The sequence below is a fragment of the Pleurodeles waltl genome, chromosome 4_1 (genome assembly GCF_031143425.1).
Source record: "Pleurodeles waltl isolate 20211129_DDA chromosome 4_1, aPleWal1.hap1.20221129, whole genome shotgun sequence".
Classification (NCBI taxonomy): domain Eukaryota; kingdom Metazoa; phylum Chordata; class Amphibia; order Caudata; family Salamandridae; genus Pleurodeles; species Pleurodeles waltl.
In genome coordinates, this window is record NC_090442.1 from 477,761,844 (window position 1) to 477,778,479 (window position 16,636).

A 16,636-nucleotide genomic window follows, 5' to 3' on the forward strand; every position below is an offset into this window, starting at 1 on the left:
TTTTCAACTACTTCTCCTGAGACTTGTGGATCTAGTTTCTTTGTTCACACCACTATCAAACCTTTTATTAAGTGTTTTTTTATAATCCAACTCACATCTTTTAGTGTTCATTACTTCTGAGATTGGAGGTATAATCACTACCCTTTTGAGGTTCCAAGTTCGGTTATCACTTGACTGCATTGTGCATTAGTTTAATCACCTTGAGAGGCGAGGAGAATTTGGAGTAACCCACGCTCAAAGGATTTCTTACTCTCACAAAATCTCCTAATGAAACTTTAGTCGTGGAAACCACGTCTTAAATCAAAATTTGCCTTTCTTTTTATATTTTTTTCTTTTTTGTTCTCTTTCCATTAATCAGAGATTGGCATTTTACTCACATCCTTAGTTCTCATCCATCCTGGGTACATCAAGGAGATGGGTTTATGACCTTTGAACAATTCAAAAGGCATTTTACTGGTGACTGTGTGAGGAGTAAGTCCGTACAATCTCACCCTCTCTAATATTTCTGACTTTTCAGTCTCTAATCTGAGATTTTACCATTTGTATAGATTCTTTCAATACCCTATTAAACCTTACCACTGTCCCATTAGTTTCAGGGTGATAAAGAGAGCATTTCTTCTGTTTGATCCCACCTTTCAATAAGAATTCCTTAATTTCTTTCTATACCAACTTTATACCATTATCAGTTAATAAAAACTCTGGCAATCCTTCCCTATAAAAAACGTTACTCAGAAATTGAATCACACTACTTGTCTAAATGTATTGTGGGATGCTAATCTCTGGCCACTGGGAGTATAAGTCTATCAGGACCTAGACGTAAGACTGTCCAGAGTTACTCAATATAGGTCCTGAAATATCTAAAGCAATTTCTTGTCACACTCTTTTAGGCATCTCCCTCACAACCATAGGTGAAATTCTGGTTTTACAAACATTATCACTGGTAGTACACTCAATACAATCGCTTACCATTCTCTCCATCTATCATCCATGCCTGGCCACCAAAAATACAATCTAGTCCATATTTTAGACTTTAGGATCCCCTGGTGTCCTTGATGGCCCAACTGAATAATCTTGTCCCCAAGATACTTTGGTGGAACTAGTTTTGTGTCTCTCCACAGTAAATCATCTTTAACTGACAGCTCATGGCGAACATTCCAAAACCTTTGTATGTCTTCATGAATGTTTTTCTTATGCAGCCAGCTTTCTGGCATATGTCCAATGCCTTCTGATCATATAAGGAAAATGTGGAATAGATGGAACATATGTTCAATATGGAAAAGTATGTGAAGTCAGTGCAGTTGGATAAATAAGTTTAATGATAATTAATTACAGAGCATAAGGAAACATCCCAGCCACAAACAAGGCCGGCAAGAAACTGCCATGGTATATCTCTACCGCAAAATTGTCTTTCATAAAGTTCTCTTGTAATGTTCTACATTCCTGTAGTCACAGTAAACACAGTACATCTAAGATACCACAGAGGGTATGGTAACCCAAGGATGAGCAGAGGAAAAAGGAGAGTGACTTCAGGGTTCAGGTGTGGGTAGACGTAAAAAGATGTATAGGTGAATTTAAGGTTCAGGAGTGGGTAGAGTGAAAGGGAGGTTACTGTGATTTTTGGATTTAGGGGATGGGAATTTAAAGGGAGGCAAAGGTCATTTTAAGTGTTAAGGGTAGGTAGAAGTAAAGGTAAAATATAAAGGGGGTTATTACAACTTTGGAGGAGGTGTTAATCCGTCCCAAATGTGACGGATATACCACCAGCCGTATTACGAGTTCCATAGGATATAATGGACTCGTAATACGGCTGGTGGTATATCCGTCACTTTACCGTCACTTTTGGGACGGATTAACACCTCCTCCAAAGTTGTAATAACCCCCTAAATGTTTGAAATCACTGCATTTTAATGATAAATTAAACATCCTCTAAATTATAAAAGGGGTAACCAATAAATAAGCAAATGTGACACATGAGAAAACCTTAATTGAGAAAAACACATACTGTACGGCTACAGCCTTGCATCAAGGGAGTATGCTTACTGTTTCATCATCAGTTAAATTGACAGGCAGCCGAAATATATGTTTCAGTAATTGGTCACATGCCACAAAGGTTCGTCATTGATAGTTGTCTGTGTTTAGCTTTTAGAAATACTAGGAAGCGCGAGTTGATGGCTTCAAATTGTCTTGCGGGCAAATGGCACAGAAAAAAAGAAAAAAACACCAAAATTCGAACACGAGCATCTTGAAAGAACACTAATCAAAAAATCAACCAGTACTAAGTCCATGCTCCATGGATGAAAAGCAACACAGAGACAAAAGGAGGCATCATGCACTAACACAAGCACATCAATAAAAAGGAAGAAAATAAGAGTGACAGTGAAACTAACCAATGGTAAGTAATGGCCGGACTAAAAGCCCCTTTTTACAGTTTTTATTTTTTAGATACAATAGATTATTGCAAGCAGCAACACATGCACGCTTCGTCAGGCAACACCTAAGCAGTAGTTTGAAAACACAGCTCCATGTTTTCCAGCCAGCAGGCCCACCCTCATTTTAAGAGGATAAAGGGGGTTCACCTGCAGATGGATATAGTGTGACACTGCACCCACTGAGGTGATGCCTAAATTGTCCCTTTAAATTCTGTGCGCCTTTCCTAAGTGCACCCTCAGTAGGTGCAGTGACGGTGTCCCACCTCATATGCTGCCCACAATCAGCATGTCCCCTATGACTAGTTTGCCCTTCTACCCTTGTATGCAGTACAGCATGGGCATAAGGGCAAAGATGTTCCCTGATTTGCATGGGTCGTGTACCTATTCAGATGAGGGAATGCCCACTTAAGATCACACTGGTGCATTTTTTGTGCAAGCCTAATCCATATTACAGAGGTTTGACAGAAGGGTGTGGGGCCCTTTCATTAATATGAAGTGCCCCATTAAAATAAAAAGGGTGTGTACGGTCATTATACCTGGGGGGAGTTAATCTAAAATGGCACCTGGTGTTGAAAAGTGTGTAAATCCATGTACTCACACTTCGCGTTATCGTGGGAAACAATCCATAAATATTGTGAACTTTGAAACATTTCTCCAAACATTTTAGGGATTTGCAAATATGCATTATCAAGCCTGGCTTTAGCAAAGATCTCAAAAGTAATTGTGCAGTATGAGTTGTGAATCTGAAGAAATATATCATATAACGTTTTTATAAAGAATACATCTTTATAAAAACTTTATATGATAAAGTGTGCTTACTAAATCTATATTTACACAGTTTTTCCATGCATAATGAATATGTAAAAAATATTATTTGCAAAATGATTGCCAAGATGATAGACAGTGTTGTTGAGAACAGGAGTTTAACATCGGTAGTAGTGACTGTTGGCCATTTGGTCCAGAGAGAGACAGACGTGAGCACACGCGAATATAGCTTTGCTGTTTTCTTTGTTAAATCAAACGTAATCGGGCAATTTGAGATCTTTTAACATTTCTATTCATCATTTCAAAGGTATGAAGGGTAAGGTGAGGGACGCATCAGATGTATATTGCAATTATTGCATTATTTTTCTGAGGTGAGCAGGAAGGATGTTGACGAGAGCGCAAAAGTTGGGTTGAGCAAATGTTGGACTTAATTTTGTATGGAAATCACTTAACCTTTTTAACATTGATTATCATTTAAGGTAGGGCAATGTCTACCATTTTTAATTGCTTTGGGTATATTTCTTCTTTTCGTAATTAATGAACCCCCCTATAGTAGAAATGATGTACATGCATTCCAAAGCCTAACTTACTAATGTTTCTGCTCCCAACCCTACCTTCCTCTAGGAGGCACCGTCCAACTAAAACATCTCCATATTTCACTAACTGCTAATTCAGCTCTCAGAGCAGAATGGAGACTAGCAAAGTAACTGTGAGTAGATGTCAGACTAGCCCGTAGAGGAATCGGGAGATCTTATGACTCAAAAAGGATGGTCGGGCTTTCATTTCTGAGCGCTATGGACTTAACCGATCAGAGGAATTGGTCTTCTGAAAAAGTGCCACAGACATATGCCTCTTTTAATGTGGTGGTGGGGCAAGTGTACAACACACTTGAAACACTGTTGTTTTTGAATTTCCTCATTCTCACATTTACCAGAACGTGGGTAACAGTCTGGGTGAATAAAGGAGTGTTCTATCTCCTCATAAGAAATAGTGTGAAGACCCCTTGAACCTTAGAGTGTAGCAGGTTAGCCTAAAATCTGTAACAATGGACATAATGTAATCCAATGTTTTTTCATGTAATCTTGAGAAACGTGGGTGATCCTGATGAAACTGTAGCCTTTTCCTCCATGAGGCTGGACATAAGTGATCAGTGAGACACATGCTCCCTGGTATGTTGCTGCCTGGGATATCCGAGGTCTCTGCACTGAGTGTAAGGTATATTTTTGCTCATTGTATGAATAATCTGCATTGTACTTCCCTGTCACACAACATGGTTTGACTCAGTTGAAACAAGGTAGAATATTTTTTTGTCTTGTAATTAACAGCGGCACGTGCTGCCAAAACCCATGTGCTGTTTTTTCATTAGGAGGACAGAGGGCTAAAAGGGATTCTCTCTAAAAGGCATTTAAAGTACAGATAACAGGACCTTGATTAGGGTGGATGCCAATATTGAAGATAAGGGAATAATGGGGATCTAGGAGAGCAATCCTTCAAGCTGGCCTACATATCGGTGCAACAAGCTCTTTCTTGCCTAATTCAGATATCTGTGCTGCGTCTCATCATGGGGGTCTGGAGAGAGAGCATTGTGAAAGAGTGTTGCTAAGGGGCTCCACCCATTTAGCCTTCTAGGATTTTTGGCTTTTGAGCACCTGTTTTTTATACTTTTACTGTGGGTGTGTCTTACCACCCAAGTCTCACTCATTTAATTTTCAGGGTAATTAGACTGCACATATTTACCACCAATTGCTGCATTTTTAGAATAGGGCAGCTGTGACACAGCTAGCATAAGGGGCACTGAGCTGGTTACATGTCAGTATGTGTGCTCACAGGCTACCCATGAGGAACTACCATAGTGAGCAGCCTGTTAGCTGCAAACAGGTACCCTGCCTGTGGCAGGTTTAAACTGCAAATTCAACTTATCAAAATAAAGCATTTTTGACAGGCAAAAATTTTCCTTTTGAATATTAATATGTCACCCCTAAGTAGACCTTATTGCTCCTAAAGGCAGGGTCACGGTATTTAAATGTATGACATTGAACATGTCTGTATAGTGAAATATCCTCAAAAACGAATTTCACTATAGTAAGGCTGGCTGCTTCCATAGAGAAACACAGGGCTACACTACTACATTTACTAAATGCTAAACTTGGATCAGTAGCAGCTAGAGAAATAACTTAAGGACTCATGTTTATAGTTATAAAAAAAAACGATGGCAAAATTGAATTGTGTCTAACTATTATGCAAAAGCAGTTAAGCTACCATTTTCCTGTCTAAAGCTGGTAAGCATTCAGCTGTCACCTGTCAGCTGAACGGTTCCCCTGTGGTGAGATGTAAATTGCTCCCGGACAAAGGGCTTGGGTGTGGGCAGGAGCTGGTCGCCTCTTGATAGGATGGCCTGTGGACAGTGCACAAGGATCGATTACACCTCAAAGGGGCCTCCCCTGATCCAGGCAGATGAACCTGACACTACACCTATCCTCTTCTCTTGTCCACCTAGCCAACGTGGCCCAAAAACCAGTGGGGGGGGGGGAACTACCCTAGAATTGGTTTGGAGTGACCACAAGGGACAGTTTGCCCATTGCCACAGCCACATCTCTTGGTCGGCACAGGAACTCTGTCCAGAGCAAGAAGGGTTCCAACATTGTGTATTGTCCCAGAATGCTGTGCAGGGGGGTTGGGACATGGGTAGAGGGATGAAACGGCATCCTACGATTGCCAGGGGTGCCTGGAATCTAGAACAATCCATCCAAACTTATAAACCCCTACACAAGGGAGAGACAGAGAGTAAGATGCTGGACCTCAATGGTGAAAACACCATAATCATGAACAGCGGAAAGGAAAAGCCCCCTAAAGGACTAAGGACTTTGTGTGCAGCTGACCCCCAGGACTAGAAAGGTGTCTTCAGGGCCAGAGGTGCTGGCCCCCGTATGCCCTATGAGGACTAGTTGGGGGATGAGATGAATTCCACTGATACATGAAGTGAACTGCAAGACAGCCAGGATGATCTAGAATGTGGGCATGAGAGTGCTCTGCTGGCTAACAGAGGGGTGGTGCACAAAACAACTGCCAGCAGAAGAGGAGCATCAGGAGCAATGAGAGAAGGCTGGTGCAGGGAGCCAGTAAAAGAAGCATCCCGCAAAGTGCACCTTGTTAGAAGCCTGGAGGCCTGCTGTAAATGATCCTGGTGGACACGGCTAGCCACTGGGACAAATGAGCCCAGAACCATGTACATTGGTCCAATGAGGCCAGAGATAAATAACTTTGCAGCCCGGTATGCCAATGGGACTGGGTACAAAAAGCAGTGTGTGGTGTTTTGTGGCAACTGAAAACTACCCCTGGAGGGAGCCCTTTCTGCATTGTACTTTCTGTCTCTGGGGGCCTCCATCTACCTGAAGGTTGATACATGCATAAGATTCCAGAGACCCCATTTCCCAGGACTGTAAAAAAAAAAACACAAAATGGAGGGCAGGCGCACCACCTTCTGTCCTCTGCCCGAACAGGCAGAGAGAATGTGTCAGGTTTGACAGGAGCTGAAAAAGAGAATTGTTCCCACCCAGGATAAACAGAGGAAATGCCGGCACCTGTGGAGTGCATGTAGATAGTGAGTACACAGGGCCTTGGGTCTCTCCCTATGTACCCTTCATTAGAACTGGGACTGAGGTGCCTGGGGTGGGATAGATGTAACCCTACAACAAAAACCAGAACCAAAATGAAAGCATGCAGCGTGAAGCTGCACAGCGGGAGGGTCTGCTGCTAAAATACTCACTGCTCTACCTGGAGCTTCCAATAATTCCCTTCTAGGGCTTACATTCAGTCTGTTGCTCTCCTTGTGGTGCCCAAAAGAACTGCAGGGATACGGCTAATTACTTGTGGAATCCCATGGGGGCTGCAGGAGTGCAACAGTCCACCAGAAGTAATCTCACCAATTAATCCTATGCTTCCCAGGTCCTAGGATACATGACCTGGGGAGACTAGTTACCTGATTTTCAACCACTCTCAGAGCTGGAATGTTTGTTCTTAAGCTTGGAAGTGTACAGACACCGAGTAGTTGGTCCTATGGCTGCAGTTTATGTGGCCTGAAGCGGTAAAAGACTCCAACACCTTATTTTGATTTGCAATACTTTATTTAAAGTAGCTCACTGGCAATGCAATGCTTTTTTACTAACTGAATACCTTTGAATATACTTTTGGATTCTACTGGTTCCAATGTTGAATCATCACATGATTATTGGTTGTATATATGGTGATGTCTTGACAAGCCAATAGGTTTGCCTTATAACTATGACGTGGTGACCCCTTGACAAAATCAACAGGCCTGCATTATTTGAAATAACACCCCCTTATATTGTGATGTTGCACCTGGTATAAGTGGGAGAGGGTACTTTGATTATGGAGATTTTTGGAAATGGCCTCTCTGCAGGGTCACCCCCAAACCTTTTGCCTTCCTCCTCCACTTTTTCTGACCTCATTGTTGCTGGCTTTAGGACACTGGACACTTTACCACTGCTAACCAGTGCTAAAGTGCATGTGCCCTCTCCCTAAAAACATGGTAACATTGGCTCATACCCAATTGGCATATTTAATTTACTTGTAAGTCCCTAGTAAAGTGCACTACATGTGCCCAGGGCCTCTAAATTGAATACTACCAGTGGGCATGCAGCACTGGTTGTGCCACCCACATAAGTATCCCCTTAACCATGTCTCAGGCCTGCCATTGTGAGGCCTGTGTGCGCAGTTTCACTGTCACTTCGACTTGGCATTAAAAGTACTTGCCAAGTCTTAAACTCCCCTTTTTCTACATATAAGTCACCCCTAAGGTAGGGCCGAGGTAACCCATAGGACAGTGTGCTATAGATAGATGGCAGTGTTAGAAATGGGTTTTTTGGTTGGCAGTCAGGTTTCTTCTCCAGCAAGTGTCTGATGAGGTAGGGCAGAGGCCCTGTTTTATACTACGTTGTGCCTTTGAAGTGGGGGTGACTTCAAAGAGTGTCTAAGAAATGCACCAAGCCCCCTTTCAGTTCAATCCTGTCTGCCAGAGTCCCAGTAGGGGGGGTGGCAGTCCTTTGTGTGAGGCCCTCCACCCTCCCAGCCCAGGAAGACCCATTCAAAATGCAGATGTATGCAAGTGAGGCTAAGTACCCTGTGTTTGGGGTGTGTCTGAGTGAATGCACAAGGAGCTGTCAACTAAACCTAGCCAGACGTGGATTGAAGGGCACAGAAAGATTTAAGTGCAAAGGAATGCTCACTTTCTAAAAGTGCCATTTCTAGAATAGTAATAGTAAATCCGACTTCACCAGTCAGCAGGATTTTATATTACCATTCTGGCCATACTAAATATGACCTTCCTGCTCCTTTCAGATCAGCAGCTGCCACTTCAACAATGTATGAGGGCAGCCCCAATGTTAGCCTATGAAGGGAGCAGGTCTCACTGTAGTGTAAAAACGAATTTAGGAGTTTTACACTACCAGGACATATAACTACACAGGTGCATGTCCTGCCTTTTACCCACACAGCACCCTGCTCTAGAGATTACCTAGGGCACACATTAGGGGTGACTTATATGTAGAAAAAGGGGAGTTATAGGCTTGGCAAGTACTTTTAAATGCCAAGTCGAAGTGACAGTGAAACTGCACACACAGGCCTTGCAATGGCAGGCCTGAGACAAGGTTAAGGGGCTACTGAAGTGGGTGGCACAACCAGTGCTGCAGGCCCACTAGTAGCATTTTAATCTACAGGCCCTAGGCACATATAGTGCACTCTACTAGGGACTTATAAGTAAATTAAATAGCCAATCATGGATAAACCAATCAATAGTACAATTTACACAGAGAGAATATGCACTTTAGCACTGGTTAGCAGTGGTAAAGTGCCCAGAGGTCAAAAGCCAACAACAACCGGTCAGAAAAAATAGGAGGAAGGAGCCAAAAAGTTTGGGGATGACCCTGTCAAAAAGCCAGGTCCAACAATGTACATGTGTGTTTTATATGTCCTAGTAGTGGAAAACTTCTAAATTTGTTTTCCACTACTGTGAGGCCTGCTCCTTTCATAGGATAACATTAGGGTAACCCTCATATACTGGTTGAGTAGTAGATTCTGATCAGAAAGGGGTGACCCGGTCATATTTAGTATGGCCAGAATGGTAATGCAAAATCCTGATTATTGGTGAAGTTGGATTTTATATTACTATTTTAGAAATACCACTTTTAGAAAGTGAGCATTTCTCTGCACTTAAAATCCATCGGTGCCTTACATCCTGTCTCCAATCCACGTCTGGCTGGGCTGGTTGACAGCTCCTGTGTCCATTTTACCCAGACAGCCACAAACACAGGATACTCAGTCACACCTGCACTCATCTGCATACTGAATGGGCCTTCCTGGGCTGGGAGGGTGGAGGGTCGGACACTTACATTTCAACGGCTAGTGGCCTGCCCTCACACAATGGATGCAAAACACCCTACTGGGACCCTGGGAGACAGACCTGTACTGAAACCTTGTGCACTTCAAAACCACTCTTTTGAAGTCTTCCCACTTCAAAGGCATTTTGGTGTATATAAACTGGTTCCCTGACCCCACTAAACCAGACACTTCTGGACCTGAACCTGCAACCTGTCAAGAGGAACTGCCTGGCTGCCCAAAGGACTCATCTGGACTGCTTTGCTGTGAAGGACTGCTGCCTTGCTGTTGCCCTGCTGCTTTGCTGGCCTCTGACTTTGCTTAGAAGTGCTCTCCAAGGGCTTGGATTGAGCTTGCCTTCTGTTTTCTGAAGTCTCAGGGCCAAAAAGACTCCATCTCTTCAAAGAAATTCCTTGTGCAACAAAAATTGACTCAGCCTGCCGGAAACAACGCACAGCCTGCCTTGCGGTGAGAAAATCACCACACAGCCGAACCGGAATGACGCAGCCCGCCTTCCCAAGTGAAGATCGACGCAGCACCTGTGTTGCAACCCGAAATTTGATGCACAGCCTTACCGGATCGACACCCAGCCAAGCTAGAATGACGCAGCCCGACTTCCTGTGTGAAGAATTGGTGCAGCGCGTGCCGTGCGAGTGAAAATTCAACGTAATGCCTACCGGATCAAAGCAACACCTGTGACTTCATCCCACACGGCCAGGATTTCAACGCACTGTCCCTGGACGTCAAAAGAACCCAGCATCGTAGTGAGGACCTAAGACTACTCACTGGAAATCGTTGCAAAGCCCCTTGCAGCCTGGAAAGACAACACGTTGTCTGTGTCGTGTCGGCAAATCCGACGCACACCTTATTTTTCCACTCATTTCCTCCTCTGCAGTCTCTGTGCGTGTAATTTTAACTCAAACCAGGTACTTTGTGCACACAAGAGACAACTGTTGATTTTTAAGACCTAAGACTCTTTTTAATCTTACAAAAGTGATATTTCAACTTATGCTTATTGAATCTTTATCGTTTTTACCTTAATTTAACTAGATAAATATATATTTTTCAAAAATTGTGTGGTGTATTTTTGTGGTGTTTTCACTGTGTTATTGCATGATTTATTGCACAAATACTTTACACACTGCCTTCTAAGTTAAGCCTGACTTCTCAGTGCCCATCTACCAGAGGGTGTGCACAGGATAATTTGGATTGTGTGTGACTTACCCTGACTAGAATTGTGGTCCCTATTTGGGCAAGGGTGTATTCCCCTGCCAACTAGAGACCCCACTTCTAACAGAGATCATGATCCACTAGGGATCAAAATACTTTTCTCAATTTCACCAAGGTATTTTCACCTACCTTATGCATACATTTGTAAATAAATGTGTATAATTTTTGTAAGAAATGTGCTTTTCTTTTTCCAAATAAAAAGCACTGACTAGATAACCATTAAGTGTTATTCTTTTGTGTCAGTGGATGGACATTACTATTCCACACCAACTCCCCCGAATAGGTCTTGGACTGCTCTGCTTCACTACTCTGGCTGAGTCAAGTGCTACCATGGTGTGCATGGTTCCCAGCAACAAGATAATGGTAAATATACGCATGGCTCACATCATGCACAACTAATAGACCAATTTCTTACAGAGAGTATTTGCAATGGGCAATATAGTGCAAGGGACTGCTGTTTGTGGTGCTTTTGTTTTTGCTCTATATTTTAGAGCAAAATGCATCCTGATATTCAAAATGGACACAAAGACGATTGCACATTAAAGCACTGTTTCAAAACATTCAGTTCTATTGGGAAGTCACAGGTGGACAGAAAGCAAAGAGGCAAAATACAGCGGAAGTTACAGAAAAACATTCTGATAAACTTCAATATGAGGAGGAGAAGTACAGCAATTATGCTCGCAGCCTCCCTGGTCATAAATACAATGGGATCTGCAATAAATGTTTCAAGAATTGAAGTGAAGAACATATCATGACACGTGAAGGGGAATCCCTGGATGGAGAGCATATGCTCCATTTTTTTTTTAAAGGAAATAAGTTTAAAGTACAATCACTATCGCAGCTGCAGTAGTTAGCCCATAGCAACTGCAGTTCGCACATCACACTAAAAACAGCATCACTGGATGGTAAAGTTAAAAAGACTACATCACTGACTTGAGTTGGCTTGTGAGTGGCAAAACCGTCAACAGAGGTGGTCACTCCACAATCTACAAAATCTATTTGTAGCACGGAAAGCAGAGTTACACTTCTCGTACCACAAATCATAGTTGATAAAGGACACTGTCACAGGGGCGGGGTCAGACAGAATGTGGGATGCATTGTGAGCTTACAGCTCCAGAGTTACAGAACTCATTGTGAGAGCATATGGACAGAGGAGGGTGGTCTACAGTCAGGCTCATACAAAAGAAGGCACATTTGCAGGGTTTTTCTTTGAGACATTTATTGATTCCTAGTCTCACTGATGTGCCGTTCCTCTAAAGACCGACAATGTGTTATAAGTTAAATGAGACAACGCATTTTTAAAAGCACTGTGACTGGAAGGGGGGGCAGTCCAGTTCTGCCAGTGTGGGTGTGTGTGGAGTAGGATGACTGGTGATACTCTCTGCTTCCTTTTTCCAGGTTGGTGGAGTGATAGAATTGCTGCGGTCGAGTGTCACACCAGTGTTGTGGTCGTGACCTGCGACCCGGATTCGAGAGAACCACTTCCTCTGTTCACCTGGCTAGAAACATAAAAATAATTGTGTGGCAAAGAGAGTTTATGGTCTTCCACCCTCAAACAGTGTAAGAGTGTGGCCCGTGTCTTTATTACGGCGAGTACGCCAGCCTAATTAGGCACCATGACTGCGCTCTGCTACACTGGCGACAAGGGCGGTCTCCCTCCAGCGGAGCCCTGACGTTCCTCTGTCTGCTACGTCGGTTGACTTTCGCACCGGCCAATGGCCTACTGAGCGTGAGGCGCCACACGGGGAACCAACGAAAGTGGAATCACCTGCCGCCCCTCTGGATAATCGGGTGACCGCACAACATTTCCCCCATCAGACGGAGAACAGCTCCTGCCCGCAGCTGCACCAAAAGTCCTCCCCAAGGCCTGTTGCAGTGCACGTGAGGGTGCCGATTTGAGGCCCTGCCCACCAGCCACACCCAGACAGCTTACTGTTGCCTGACGAGCCACGCGCTCAAGTGAAAAAAACGAAAAGAACAAAAGAAAAGAGACTCAGGGTTGCTGCCACCAGCACTCATGCCAGCTCAGCAGAAGGGCGACCAACTCCTTGTATCTCCTTCACCTGCCTGACGGTCACTTGTTGCATTTGGGAGAGCAGCATGCTCATTCTTGGAGGAGCCATCCACACGTGGTTTGCCTTTCGGCAGCAGATAGACGCTGACCACAGGTACTGTGCCACCCACTCGCTTCTAACACTACCAATGGAGACAAGCGATCCACAAATCAGCAAGACAGACCGACGCAACCCTTACCACGACCCAGTGGCTCCCCACGCAACTAGTTATAGTGCTGCGGAAACAGCAGACAACACTGTGCCATTCAGACCACTGACTCAAATTCCACTTGATTAGCACATTGGCTGATGACCAAGCGCTAGCACCCAACCCACGCCCTCCCACACAACAACACATTATGGTAGGAGCTCTCCCACCATTCAGCAAACTATCTGACCCCGCAACAGCGTTCCCTCCCTGGAGACTATGGGTCGACAGACTGAAGAACTATTTTGTGGCCATCCAAGAACACTTATACAGGGTGTCTTTACATTTTCAATAGACCAACACGGGCTACTTTGTTAGGTTTTTAGCTTACTAATGGGGGGATGCTTTTATTTTTGGTGTCCCGGCCTATTTTCTGTCCCAGTCTAAACTTGAATGTGGCCCACTCAATAACTGAGTTTTAGATCAATGGAAAGTTAAAGGGTTTTACTACGAAAATTAAAGATAAGCGGTAGTGTCAATAGGCCTGAAGGCTCCTAGATGCAAAGATGGAGAGTATGTAAAATCAGAAAATGATTCTATATACCAAATGAACAGCAAAATCTCAGGTGAGTCAGGCAGCATCTCTAGCAGCATAGAAAAGACTTGTCAAAATCTGGTTCACTGCCAAAATCAAGGGGTTCTTATACACATTTCTTACATAGAAAATTAGAGAAACTGCAAAATCATCATGGTGTGAGCAAAAATATAATTTCTTTAGCAAATAAGAACAAGAACATTATCTTAATACCTAAGCACCATCCTAGTTTAATGAAAACAAATATTCAACACACTTTGTTAATAGTATCTGAAGATGCTCTAACTCATATGAAACATTGACAATAGAACTTTCATCAAAATCAGTGTGGTCATAACAGTGGAGATACACTACGGCACGTCAGCTTGACTGCTCAGCTGAGCCTCCGGGGAGAAGATGTGTACATCGGGAAGAAGCAAGAATGAATGACAGAGACTGCATGCATCTTGCTTAAAATGGCATTACAGGAAAATGTGGCATAACTGAACCACAATAATCAGCACATTTCTAAACATCATATGAAATTGTTTTAACTATAATTATGTCAATTCAGTCTCTCTCTCTCTCTCTCTCTCTCTCTCTCTCTCTCTCTCTATATATATATATATATATATATATATATATATATATATATATAGGGAAAGCAAAAGGCTCCTCTGATTCATCTCCCTGTTGCAGGCTTCCCTTCTGTCTTTCTGCCCCCCCCATGGGGGTAGATTGAGGGTGTTTAAACAAAATCTTCCTCTGTGGGACATAAAGATATCATTTAGTGATCCCACTCCAGAATAGTTGCACCAGTCTTTCTGAAAGTACCATTCTACATTTTCCTTGTACTTCTGTGACGTAAACTTCTGCAAAACACAAAGAGCCACAAAATGCCTAGCACCCTGCTCTTCCCCACTTGTCCCGATAAAAACGTTATCCCACTTATGTGGCTGGACCAAGCGTCAGTATGCAATGCGTAGAAATCTTAGCTTTGGGGTTTGGATCCTCACATTTCTGTGACAAACTTCAGGATAGCTCAAGGATCCACAAAATGCCTACCACTCAGCGTTCTCCTACCTGTCCTGGTAAAAATCCTACCCCACTTGTGTGGGTGGGTCTAGAACTTCTGACAGGCACAAATCCAACCAGCGTCAATAACAGTTGCTTAGTGAGACTCCCATTAACCTCGGTTTGATGTGTGCCTGCTCTGGGCACTATGCCTAACCACACATGTAGGGTAGCATTTTTATCAGGATAGAGGAGGAACACTAGATGGTGGGAAGTTTGTGGATTCCAGCTAATTCTGCAAGTTTGCATCACAAAAATGCAAGGAAAATGTGCAATTTTAGGCAAAGTTTAAGGTTTGCAGGGCATTCTTGGTAAGAAAACTTTGTGGGATCTACGCGAGGCACACCATCCTTTACTTCCCTGGATGTTTAGTTTTCAGAAATGTTTGGGTTTGCTAGGTTTCTTTGGGTGGCCCCCGATCCCCGGCCAAAAAGCTGCTGCTGTCCCCCATTGCCAAATCAGATAAATTTTGTGACAGGAAATGTTGAGGTCACCACATTGTATTTTGAGGCCTTTCCATTCACGGACAATAGGCCTACCTACACAAGTGAGGTACCATTTGTACTGGGAGACTTGGGGAAATGGTAGGTGGAAGGAAATTTCCCAGAATTTTCCATCACAGAAATATGGTGAAATCTATTTTTGTAATTAAAGTTTGAGGTTTGCAAGGGCTTCTGGGTAAGAAAATTTTGTGAGAGCCATGCAAGTCACGCCAGTCTGGATTCCCCTGGATGTCTATTTTTAAAAAATGTGCAGGTTTGCTAGTATTCCCTAGGTGGTGGCTGAGATAGGGCCAAATATCCACAGCTAGCCACATTGCAAAAAAAGGGGTCAGTTTTCAGTGGAAAAATGTGATGTGTCCATGTTGTGTGTTGAGGCTTTTCCTATCGAAGGCACTAGTTCTACCTACACAAGTGGGGTACCATTTTTATCAAGAGACTTGGAGGAGGAATCGGTGGCAGAAAATATTTGGCTCCCTGCAGATTCTGAAGTTTTCCTCACTGAAATGTGAGGAAAATATGCATTTTTAGCCAATCTTTGATGTTTGCAAAGGTATCTGGGTAGGAAAACCTGCTAGAAGCCACTCAAGTCACCCCACTCTGGATTCCCCCAGGTGTCTAGTTTTCAAACCACCGGTTTAGGTACTGGCTAAAGTAGGGCCCAAAATCGACAGCTAGCCACATTGCAAAAAAAGGGTCAGTTTTCTGCGGAAAAATCCTTTCCTGGGGCGGGCACTAGCCCTACCCACAGAATTAAGGTACCATTTTCATCTGGATTCTTTGGTAAAATGCTAGGAGGTAGGATATTTGTGGCTCCCTACAGATTCCACAAGTTTTCCTCACAGAAATGTTGGGAAAATGTGTGTTTTAGTCAACGTTTGAGGATTGCAAGCTATTCTGGGTGCAATAAAACTGGTGGAAGCTACCCAAGTCACGCCATCCTAAATTCCCCTAGCTGTCTAGTTTTAAGTAATGCACAGATTTCTTAGGTTTTACTAGGTGCCTGCTGAGCTAGGGCCCAAAATCCACAGTTACACACACTGAAAAAAAGCGACAGGGAAGGCCAAAAACATGTAGAGATTGAGGGGCCACCAAAACGTGTTAATGAGCACAGTTTTTTTAATACTTTTTAGACTGACTCTGCTTTGGACACCCACACAAGTGAGGTATAATTTTTTATCAGGAGACCAAGGGGAACGCTGGGTGGTAGAAAATTTGTGCCGGCACAGTGATCCCACACAAAAATGTGAAGAAAATGTGATTTATTTATTTTTTTAACCTAAATTTGAGGTTTGCAGGGGATTCTGGGAAAGAAAACATTGGGAGATCCCAGCAACCCACACCTCCCCGGACACCCCCGGGGTCTAGTCTTCGGAAATATCTGGGTTTGGTAGGTTGCCCTAGATGGCTCCCATGTCCGGGACAAAAATCCAGGTTCCCACTTGCAAAAACAAGTCATTTTGTGATAG

The 16,636-nt window shown here is 43.4% G+C and overlaps 1 protein-coding gene across 1 annotated transcript in view; it reads right to left on the reverse strand.

The window, feature by feature from the left end:
• Positions 1–16,636, reverse strand: part of ACSS3 (acyl-CoA synthetase short chain family member 3) — a 951,593-nt gene that overhangs the window by 363,903 nt on the left and 571,054 nt on the right. The gene's annotated exons all lie outside the window — the stretch shown is intronic.